At 34.1% G+C, this 12,182-nt stretch overlaps 1 long non-coding RNA gene across 1 annotated transcript; it reads left to right on the top strand.

Moving 5' to 3' along the window:
- Nucleotides 1–6,335: 6,335 nt before the first annotated feature.
- On the top strand, nucleotides 6,336–8,878 carry LOC113352954. Its single transcript, XR_003361006.1, has 2 exons — nucleotides 6,336–7,819; nucleotides 8,176–8,878. It is a non-coding gene; the product is annotated as an uncharacterized LOC113352954 (long non-coding RNA).
- The last annotated feature ends 3,304 nt before the right edge of the window (nucleotides 8,879–12,182 follow it).

Genomic DNA, 12,182 nt, shown 5'->3' with positions numbered 1-12,182 from the left:
GTGCACAAGTCAGATTCAGATGACACTGATGAGATTAAATTAAAGCTTGCTGGAAAAAATAATCTAAAAGATAATGTATATTATCCATCTGTCAAAAGGATTATCAAAGATTCTTTGATAAAAACCAAGTCTCATGAAGAAGATGTATTTCAAGAAAATCTTGAAATTCATGAACCTCCTGACATGATGATAATCACATCTACTCTATGTCAAAATGAAAATACAGTTTCTTTTTCTCTTGAAACTGAATCTGAAAATTCTAACAATGATCTTAAAGTCAGAAAATCTTTATTAGTTAAGATAAGGATATGTGATTCTATCTCTCAGAATCTCTTAACTAATAAACAACATTTTGATTTCAATAGTCTAACCACTTTTATGAATCAAAAGAGATCTGTTTCAAAACATAATCATGTGACTAATATTCAGTCAAGAAAAACTGTCATTTGTTGTGACAAGGATTATCTCTCTGAAAGTGACAAAGATCAGCTTAAATGCACACAAACAAATGATTTCAGATCATGCAGTTTTGTTAGTGATCTTTTGTCCAAATCAGAATCAAGCAAACAGTCTCATCAAGATTTCTAATCAATTCATGACTCAAAAGGTTTCTAGTCACACCATCAATCGTATTCATACTCGGATAACTCCATCTGTTGAACCAGGTAATTCAGGTTGTGACTCACAGATGTGTGAAACCTATTCTTGGATTTTTCCAGAAAAGAAGATGTCCAAGAACATCAAGATAGATCATCTTCCTTTGAGCCATTGGGAGCTCAATTCAACAACTAAGCTTGTTGATCGGAACTTCCTAAAGTTTTGTGCTCGACTTAAATAAATGGGAAGTTCTTAAAAGAGCAGCGAGAACATCTGAGATTATAATACTATACTCGATCTACCAGTATCAAGAACAACTTGAGTATTTTTCTAAATTTGGAATCCTTATTCTATTTATAAGAATACTTTCGATTTTAGGAAAGTTCATGATAAATTGGTACAAGGAATATTCAGATTTTCTTTCCAATAATATATTTCGGAATATCTTCCTTTTATTTCCGAACTTATATATTTTTATGCCTGTTTTATTCAAATAAAATACCTTGTTAGGTGTTTTAAAATTTGGAAAAAAAGTTCTATTTGATATATAAAACATCTTAAAAACTGATTCTCCCCTCCACAATCTGTTTGCATTTCAGGATGGGTGAAAATACTATTGATATTGATTCCCAATTACAGAAGCTTGAAACTTATCTTCCCATTGAGATTAAGTGCTATTTCTCAAAGGAACATAAGAGAATTCAAATATCTTTTGAGCCCAGGCTTATGCTAATGCGAGATTTTGAAATTGCTCGTCAACAACTGGAAGATCTGTAAAGAAAGTGGAGTGGCTAAAGTCAAATCTTTTGAAGTTGATTTTGGAGGTGAAAATTTTGAAGAGGAGACTCAATCATCTGAAAGAAAAGAGAAGACTCAAGAACTTGAACACTGAAGAAACCTCAGTGAACAATCAGAGCACCACTAGGGATTAAGTTATATGTTGTAATACTTGATCCAGAAAATAGACATCAATGTTTTGATTTACTTCAATTATTGTATAAGGTCTATTTTGAACAAAATTATCATTATTATTTATGAATAAAATTATTATTTTATAATTTTTGTGTGATGGTTACCGATTACATAGCATGTGAATGAATGCTTATATTTTTGCTATGTGTATTCGTTTTATGAGATGTCTGATTTCGGTTTTTATTAACCTTAATATTCGATCTCATATGAATGTGACCCTTATGATTTGTGTGGCTTTTTTATTTAGCGGGATTAAGTTCTATCCCATGGTGGTAGGCTTTATCAAAGGTATCATCAAGGTTGAACTATACCGTTAATCAATCAAATCAATAATCGAAAACTAAAATAACAATACGGTTCTAGTTTCCTACCAACAATATTACTAGACACTTATTGATCCCAACGAAGTTTTTAAACAAAGCACACATAAGATATTTCACCTAATTGGGATACTTTCCTCTCCAATGAGTATTAGGAGGGTACTTCTAGTGGGCTTCCTCACACCGACTATAAAATGAAGTACGTTTGTTTAAGGGATAAGTTTGCAAGAAAGACAAACTTCATTATTTATAATGACCAAGGTAGTTTGTGTTAGAGCACTGCTCGGTCAAACTCGCAGGTTTGATATCTCAAGCTTGTTGTCAAGTTGAACAAAAATGTATCTTGATTTCTAGTATACTAAAGTCAAGTTTCAGACTAGGTATAAAAGTTTGCAGTTGAGTATTATACATCACTGAATAACCTTCGAAGACTGAAGATCGAACAAGACATTTGGAGAACTTGATCAACAAGGTATGTGTTACTAAACTATTATATTTACTCACTATCTTACCATTTTATCTATTTGGGACTATGTCATTTGACTTCTAGTAGATTTATTGCGAAATAAGAAATTTCGAGTCAAGCTTGTCTTGCTAAATATCTCGAAATATGATTTAAGAAATATATGTTCATTAGTCCTTAGCAGTCTTAGTTTGAAACAATTTACTTTTCAAGAGCTATTTTTATGTCATATGGATCATTTAAAATTTTCCCAAGCAATGATATTTATATATATGGCAACTGAGAATGTTTCAACGTTAAAAGAGAGTGTTTCAGACTACTGTAATCTGGACTCAGGGTAGGTTGACGAACCACTTTGTAAACCATGGATATCTGATGTTCAAAAATATTAGTGAACTAGTTCACAAACTTTAAAGTTACGAATGGGACAGTTCACGAACTGCGGTGATCTAAATTTATGAAATAGCCAACGGTTCACGAACCGTAGACGTCTAAGTACGGGAATAACATAATGGTTCACGAATTGTAGCTCCGTGAATTCACAAACTGGCTAATGTTAACGAACCACTTCACAAACCGTCTCAGTGAATATTAACAGATACTCAAAACAATTTTTATGAACCTTTTAGCATTGCTATGACTCTGATAAACACCTCTAAGACATCATTGATCACTAAGACACCATGTGTATGTGCATCATGATTCAAGTATTAAGTATTAAGTATTAGATGAATACGGTTATGCATTTTAAACTGTTATCGATTTCAAGTGCATATTTTCCAAGAACAATCATTATACACGGTTCCAGAACCTGGACCATAGTGCATTTTCTTTATGTGATTTCTAGATAAACTTCTCTCATGCTTACTTGAAAACCATACTAGAATTTCATCTAAAAAATAAAAAGTGTTTGCTTGAATCTCAAGTTATCTTAGCTTGAATTCTAAGTAACCCTCGGTCTTGAAAATCTGTAAATAAGAGACTCATTCAACTGGGAGATTAAATCGCTGACACTTATATGTCCTAGTTGATTGCTAGAGTCGTCCTCTATGAACCTGGGTTTCCTCGAGAAACATAATAAAGTTTACGACTGAAAGACTTCAATTATGGATTCGTGAAGCCATGTCCGACTATCTTTACCTTGATAGTTCATGTATCATGATCTTGTTCTTTCTGTTATCGAGGTCTTAATGATCTCTTCAGGAGTGAGATTGAAAGAAATATCAAAGTTATCTTCGTCTCAGAAATTTTCATTCCTCAAGATAGATATCTAAAAACTATTCTTAATTGATTAGTTCACGATTGTTCTGGAGAGGTGGTTAATAATCCAGGCTTCTCAGCTAACTGAGTGTAAGGGCAGTTCCTATTGCAATCAGCAAAAATATTTTCTTGTTGATCTACGTGTGTTAAAGCACTGATCGGTCGAACTCGCAAGCGTTGCTATCTCAAGCTTGTTTGTAAAGTTTAGTTGCCAAAACTATAAGTCTTGATTTCTAGTCTACTTATAGCTAAGTCTCATATTAGGATAGTAAGTGTAGTTGAGCCTTAAACTCCACGACGTTCATCATATGAAGACGAAGAACTACTAAAGGAACTTGTGGAACTTCACCAAAAAAAGGTATGTGGAGACTTGAACTTATCTACCACTCAAAAGTATATCTATTATATCTCATATTTTGAGACAAAAGTCGGATTGCTATATAGACTTCGATTATACACATTTGTTATTTCGAGCCGAGTTTATGTCGCTTATCTATTTATCGAAATATGTGTTGGTAATCTTTCGCTTTGGCCAAGTCCATCTTTACTCGTGACGAAAGTCATGTTGATTATTTCAATAACTTGAAAATCGCTTTGATGAAAAATAGTTTGTGAATAACAACTATATAACATCCTCTAAGAAAGTTTCAATAATTGAAATGAGAGTAACATGTAACCATATTTGGATATAAACATAGTGTGTTCTCACATTTGTGTAAAACTCCAAAACCGGGAACCCAAAGTATGCGTACCCGTACGCGTACCGGCGGTTGTTGGAAATTCGAGTGAGTATGCGTACCCATACGCATACTGGAGGAAAGTTCACGTCCGTGAATTTCTGCTGGAGTTTGAAAGTGAAAAACAAACTCAATCCGGTTACTTAAGTATGCGTACCCGTTTGCATACTTAGGTAGGTTACTTTCTAAAATCGGTTTGTTCATGAACTAAAACATTTATATAATAAGGAATGCAATCTTTGCAAACCGTGGATATAATATTCATGAATCGATTCGAGTGAATCAAAACCGATTTTGCTTCGATTGTGTCTTGTGTACTTCTATAAGATATAAGCAATTGAACAACTTTCTAACTAGTTCATTTGAGTCATTTGAACTAGTTATGGTGAAGATGAATAAGGTTGATATGAAAGTGCTCATATGGCTAACCATTGATTAACTATTGTTGAACCAACTAAGTGTACACGTTTAGGTACAGTTACTCAAACCTAAATGAAGTTACATTTCATTTGTGTATAACAATCTAAATTCGATCTAACAGTTGAAAGATATTAACTTGAATCTAATCAGGTTTTCATCTAACGGTGAATATTGAATGCTTTTTTACCAAGGTAACTTAGATTGCAAACCCTGATTTGAAGACTATATAAAGGAAAACTCTAGCAACTGGGAAACCTAATCCCCATACCTCCCATGTAATACTAGTTGTATAAGCTAGAGTCTATTATCCTTTAACCTTAGGTTTTTCACGAAACCATGTAGGTTAACGACTTAAAGACTTCATTGGGATTGTGAAGACAGACCCAACTATTTTCTCTATAATTGCGTGATCTGATCTTGCTGCTTTCTATCGTGATTGAGTATAATCGTAAGATTGGGTTGAGATGTATGTCTCTGATTGGAAATATAGAAAACTAGTCACAAACACCTTCGTCTCATCGTTTGTAATTCCATAATATCTTGTTTCGTTAATTGATTAAGATTATTACGAGGTGATTAATATTTCTAGGCTGTTCTTCGGGAATATAAGTCTGGTATATCAATTGGTTCATGTTCACCTTGATTTGTCAAAAGACGGAACAAAAACTCGTAGGTATATCTGTGGGAGACAGATTTATCTATTCAATAGACTTTTCTGTGTGATACAAATTTGTTTATCAAGTCTTTGACTTTGGGTCGTAGCAACTCTTAGTTGTGGGTGAGATCAACTAAGGGAATCAAGTGTGTAGTATCCTGCTGGGATCAGAGACGTAAGGAGCACAATAGTACCTTGAATCAGTGTGAGATTGATTAGGGTTCAACTACAGTCCAGACGAAGTTAGCTTTGTAGTAGGCTAGTGTCTGTGGCGGCTTAATACAGTGTGGTGTTCAAATCTGGACTAGGTCCCGGGGGTTTTCTGCATTTGCGGTTTTCTCGTTAACAAAACTTCTGGTATCTGTGTTATTTGTTTTCCACATTATATTTTGTTATATAATTGAAATATCACGGGTTGTGCATTGAATCGATCAATTGGTAAATCCAACCTTTGGTTGTTGATTGAAATTGATTTATCCTTAAACATTGGTCTTTGGTACCGTTCAAGTTATCTCTCTTATATTCAACCGGACTCGTAAATTATCATTTGTTTGATTGCGGATTGAATTAAGAGATTGAGATATAACTCTTTGATATACTTTTTATAAGATTAATTCTAACTGTCTAGTTGATTTTCTTGTAAGTATATTGGAGTTAGTCCATACAGATTACTAAGCGAAATATTGGGTGAGGCTGTTAAACCCCCGTTTTTTCAACGTGGATGAACAAATGCGTTTTTACACTATGGAAAATAAGAGCAAAATCAACAAATCTGTTTTTTAGGGCCCACTATTATTATTTTAATATAAAATGTTCATAAAATATCTCCCCCTTTTAATGCCAACAACCCTTACTTAAAAACGCTAACATTTTTTCGTTGTCGCTAAATTTTTCGTCTGCGCACGTATTTTTCGTACGTCGCACGTATTATTCGTCCTACGCATTTTAAGATATGCCGTTGGATTTCGTCCATCTCAAACTATTGCCGTCCGATCCAATAAAATTAGTATCTAAACGTATTCATCACTTCTTTATTTCTCCTCGATGATTCGTCTTCTTCTCTCTTTTTATTTTTTCTCATGGATCTTCTCAAGTCATCTCCCAACAGAAATCTTCTGTATAACACAGCATTACTTGTTGATTCGTTCAACAATAATTTCGATTGGTTTCATTTTATCCTCTTCTAGGGCAACTTCAATTGAATTGAATTTTTATCTCCATCCAAATCGAGTTTCAGTTAATCAATTCGTCATTGAAATCTTCATGTTAGTGTTCGATATTGCAAATCTATTTTAGTAAAGAGGTTCAAAATCATTTTCACTGATAATTGCTTTCAGTTTTATTTTTATTTTATTTTAAATTGTTGATTCCCTGTTTTACTTTGAAAACTAGGGGTTTGCAGAATTTGCGTTTCGAAGTACTTTTAATTGTAATTATTTTTGAATGTGTTCCTGCAACAGCTCTTAGTAATTCTTAATGCATGATTTTTTAATTAATGTTGGTCAACTGGATAATCCTCAATCTGATCATGGAAACAACAATAGAAGAAGGAAAACCTAATTGTAGGGAGGTAAGATTTTCACAATTCTTAAGAATTTAATTCTTATTAAGAATGACTTAGTGCAACAATGTCGATGATCTTGATCCATATGCTTCTCTCTTTTCAGAATGTTTTTATCTTCAAAATTTTGATTCGACAAGAATTTGATGTGCTTTTAGACTTTAGAGCATAAACATTGTGTGCAACTATGACGGACAGTAAAACAAAAATCTTTTCTGAATAATATTAATAGCTAGCATGTCGCCCAGGAGATGGTTTGCACAGACGCAGCATTTTTGAGACGTGTCCGTGTCCGACGTTCGTTGGACGCTGACATGACACGTGTCCGATGCACCAATGTGCGTGTCTGGTTTGTATGCACTGATAACTCGGATTTGAAGCATTTTTTTTTCATTTTCATTTAAATTTCTTTCATTATTTTTACTATTATTAACTAAATGAAGAAACGCAAACATTTAGGTCAATCATTTAGGTCTTTATTAAGGTTGTGTAATTGGAAATGACATCACGTATACCCTTGGTTGAGTATATGTTGTTCTAACAATGCATTTTGATTGTGCCATGTGTTTAGTAGTGATTGATTGCTTGACCTTTGATGTGTATAAACAAACAATCTCTTCTTTTCTTTTGAAATTTATACACATGTAGCATCATTTTCTAATTTTTAGGATCGAAACACTTAACTTTGTTGTATAAATACATGGTTGTATATATAAATAATATATGTATATACGTGTCCGCGTCCTAGTTTTTTGAGAATTTATAGTGTCCGCGTCAGCATCATATCGTGTCCGCATCTACGCGTTCCAGCCCAGGAGGAAATGGAATACAAAGGTATCAATTTTATTCTAAATCTGTATCTCATTGTGAATTGTTTAGAAAAACAGTACAAACAATTTTGGTCAAATCTGTATCAATTTTAATTTGATGTCTAAAGGAGTGTTCACATGATAATCGATTGTAATGGTTTCCGTTAATTTTGTTACATTGTCACCTTCCCATGTATGTGACTAACATTTAGATTCAGTTAAGTCAGTCAGTATAGTACCTTACATTGAGAATTTCCGATCTTTGCATTTTGTGTACAATCGAATATTTCATTATCTAATATCTTTGTCTTTTGCTTACTTGAGTATAAACACGTGCATTTCCTTCGTGATCTGAATTGTTTGAATTCTCTTTTTACGCAGGTTCAACAAGATTCTTACAGTTATGGAGGTACTGCTACTTACAACCAAGGATGAGACGTTAAGTCCATCTTACCGAGTTTTATCTTAGGTATGCAACATTGTCGAGTTTCAATCAGAAAGTGGCGGTAGACTTGGGAAGTAGAAAATATAAGGTGTTGCAGTTGATCTTAGGGACTGGATGGTACAAAGTTATTGGTTAGTATAACGTCTTCGTGCGAAGAAAATTGTAGAATGCCCAGTGTTCGCCGACGTGCAGTGCACGTGCACTCTACTTGTTATATTTAGGTGAGGTAAAATAGGTTAAGTGAGATAAAACAGGATAAAGAATAGGAAAATATATTTTTGGGAAACAGAAATTGTAGTTGGCGGTTGTGGAAGACCCGCGGGTGGTTGAGGAAGATACTCTCACGGATTTGGTTGGTTCATGGGGATTAAGCTTGTCCACGCGGTTATACATTAAACGCGCGGGTAATCTACGACTGCACTCAACAAAGCATAAAATTTATTGGTTTTCCCATCCGTTTTTCAAGTTTGTTGAGTCCATAGTGGGAGCAAAATGAACAAATCTTTGATTTGTTTATTCCATAGGAATTGCCCTAAGTGTTCCAGATTTGTAAGGTTTGCTAGTCTTGTCTATTGCAAACAGATTTTCAAACCTTGATGTATTCGATCTAAAGGGAAATCAAATATGCTTATAAAGGCAGATTGGTATCAAAATTCTTCACTTAGGCTGAAGCAACACTTAGGCTATAAAGGGCGTCATCTAAGAGAATCAATTGCGTAGAGCCTTGCGAAGTTCAAGAGACGTAAAGAGCCCGACTGCAGATGAATTGCTTGGAGAGTGAATTCGGTCTCAACTATATTCCAGACTAGTGTCTGTAACGTCTTAATACAGTTCGGTGTTCAAATCTGGACGAGGTCCGGGTTTTTCTACAGTTACGGTTTTCTCGTTAACAAAACTTTTAGTGCCTTTTTTTTTTTTTTTCCATTTCTGCATTATTTATTTATTTTTATAATATGATTTACACAAGCAGTACGTATTCAATTCATACTTGGCAGAATTCCAATTTGATTATTTGGATACGACTAGATTGGTCTTGGATATTGATTTTTGTGGTCGTCCAAGTACACTTCTTAACAATCAGGTTCACGGAATCTTGAGTCTAAACTTTCTAATTGATAAGAGATAGAGATATAAACTCTATATACATTTTTTCAAGGATCATTAAGTTGGTCTACTTGCAATTGTATTAAGTTTTGTCCATACAAGTTGCCAAACGAAAAAGTTGGTGGTTTACTTGGTACTCTCTCCTTTAAAGTTAGTATTAGAGAAGGAAAAAACGTTTAGACCTAACAATCATGTGTTTGTGATGATATGAATTACAGAGGAAAGTGCGATCTCTATTAGTTATATTAGTTATGCTAAATCCTTCGATGACACAAATTACTTATGTGATCTTTCTTACAAGCTCAAAACACAGGTTCTTGTGGTAAGTGGGTATAATGTTACAATGGTTGCATAAGGAGAAGCAACTGTTGCAAAAGTCATAGCTACATATAGAGATGCCGAAATCAGTGATGCTAAACACAAATATGATGGTCTGAACGCTATCATCCATGTCATAAGCCAAGACCTTCATCATCATGTACCGACGTGCACTACGTCGAAGCAAGCTTGGGATATCTTAGAAACCGTATTTGAAGGGAATACTGCAGATAAATAAACAAGACTTCAATACCTAACTTCTGACTGGGAAAACTTCGTATGACGGGTGAAGATTCATTTGAGGAATTTAATCACAAGTTATCTCAAATAGTGAATGCTTATCATGCATTAGGAAGGACTATTCCTGAAAGGGATACTGTGATGAAAATTTTGAGATCTTTGCCATCTCTATACGAGTCTAAGAAACATGCCATCACTGAAGGAAACGATCTTGCTATATATACTTTCTAAAAGCATCCTTGTTGGAAAGTTAAAGATTTTTGATCATGAACAATAAAATAAAGCTAGAAAAGACATTTCCTTCAAAACACATAAAACACTAAAATACTTGACAAAAGTGAAAGTGTTGGAATCTCTGAGAAGTGTCCTGGTGATGAATTATCAGATGAAGATGTTAACAATTTCATATCACTTATTATAAGACAGTTTAGATATCTTCTCAAGAAGAGAAATAAACGATTCTCCAGAGAACGTCTGTCATCATCAAACAAGCCATATGATTGTATTCCTCCTAAAAAAATGGATGACGATAGTGATGATGAGGACATACCTCAGTACTTATGAAAAGACGAGGGTGCCTAAATACACCACAATCATTTTGTTTCAACCTATAAGTCATCTACCGAAAGTGATTGTTTATAGACAGAGTCGAGACAGTACGACAATTCGGTTTACACTTCGTGTGATCGTCTATGGATACGAGATCAAGATTACACGACAACAAAGTGTGTTACTTGATAATAGGTTCGGTAATAACCAAACTCTATAGGATCACTATCAAATAATGCAGAGTTAACGTATTTGTGTATTTTACTTTATTATAATAAACAATTATAATGCGGAAATCAAAGTAAAATACACAACAAGATTTTTTTAACGAGGAAATCGCAAATGCAGAAAAACTCCGGGACCTAGTCCAGTTTTGAATACTCTCATAATTAATCCTATATACAAAAACTAATACCAACTTCGTATAGTTGAGACCAGGAAGACTTCCCCTAGCTACTTAGTTCCCTCAGTATCCCTGCACCTTCGACTTCTAGAGTCACACACGTGAATAGCAAGTCCTTTGGTTCGTATTCCAAACAATAACGGAGTCTGTTAACAATGGATTATCACAATATGTCTTTAGATCTAACAACAGTTCTAAAGATCCCACCGATACTTCGATCTAGTTTGGGTGAATCTTATAACATAAGAGAAGATTCTCAAGCATAAAAAAACTAGGTGCAATAAGAGTTTCAACAACCATTAGTTAACCATCTCAATCAAAAACTAATAACACTGCAATTATCTAGTTTCTCATCAACGGTACTCGCAGAGCTTCTTGATCCCACAAAAGTCTTTAAACGAGCGATCGTAAGAGATTTCACCTAATTAGGATACTTTCCTCTCTGAATAAATGTCTCCACCAGAAACAACAAGAAATGAAGTTTGCCCGGTTCTTAGAATAGTTTGATAGAAATGCAAACTTAGGTACTTATAGACCAAGGATGTTTGGACACCAAGGAATTTCCAAAACCGAAAATATTCGCAAGATTTGCAACGAATTGAAAAAATGTGGTTTTCGAAATTCCAATAAATGCTTGTCCAGTATTTTCTGAAATCTCCCAATAGAAAATCTCCAATTAGTTAATGCACATTACTAAATTTTATTCTCTAGAGATATGTATTAATTGTTGGTAATTAAAACATATAAAACCAAAAACCTTAATCAAAAGATTCTTAATTTATTTCGGCACATGATCACCCTGAGTACTAAGGAATATCTTTGAACAATAAATTATAAGAGTTACCATTCATGTTTAAAGTATGTTTACATGTTTTCACTGCAAATCCTTATTTCATATTTACATGGATTTGCACTCTTGGAATCGGTTATACCACACTTCCAAACAAGTTTAGAATTGGTTCACATGTTTTCCAAGACTACTATGTGATTGATCAAATACCAAATCACATACATGGGTTCAGTCGGTTCTACTAATCACTAGGATCAGTTATACCTAATTATGGAAACACTTGTGATCAGTCACACCAGTCACTAGGATCGATTACACCAGTTACAAGGATTGGTTCCATCTACACATGGTATTACTTGTGATCGGTCATACCAGTTACCAGGACCGGTTACACCAATTACAAGGATCGGTCACACATATGAAAAAGCGGGGGTCTAACAACACCACCCAATATTTCGGTTAGAAATCTGTATGGACTAACTCCAATATACTTTTCTAGAGAATCAACTAGATAGTCAGACTCAATCAAGATTAAAGTA

The sequence above is a fragment of the Papaver somniferum genome, chromosome 2, assembly GCF_003573695.1.
Source record: "Papaver somniferum cultivar HN1 chromosome 2, ASM357369v1, whole genome shotgun sequence".
NCBI lineage: Eukaryota > Viridiplantae > Streptophyta > Magnoliopsida > Ranunculales > Papaveraceae > Papaver > Papaver somniferum.
The sequence above is the reverse complement of the archived record's forward strand: the minus strand, read 5'-3'. Positions and strand labels throughout refer to the sequence as shown.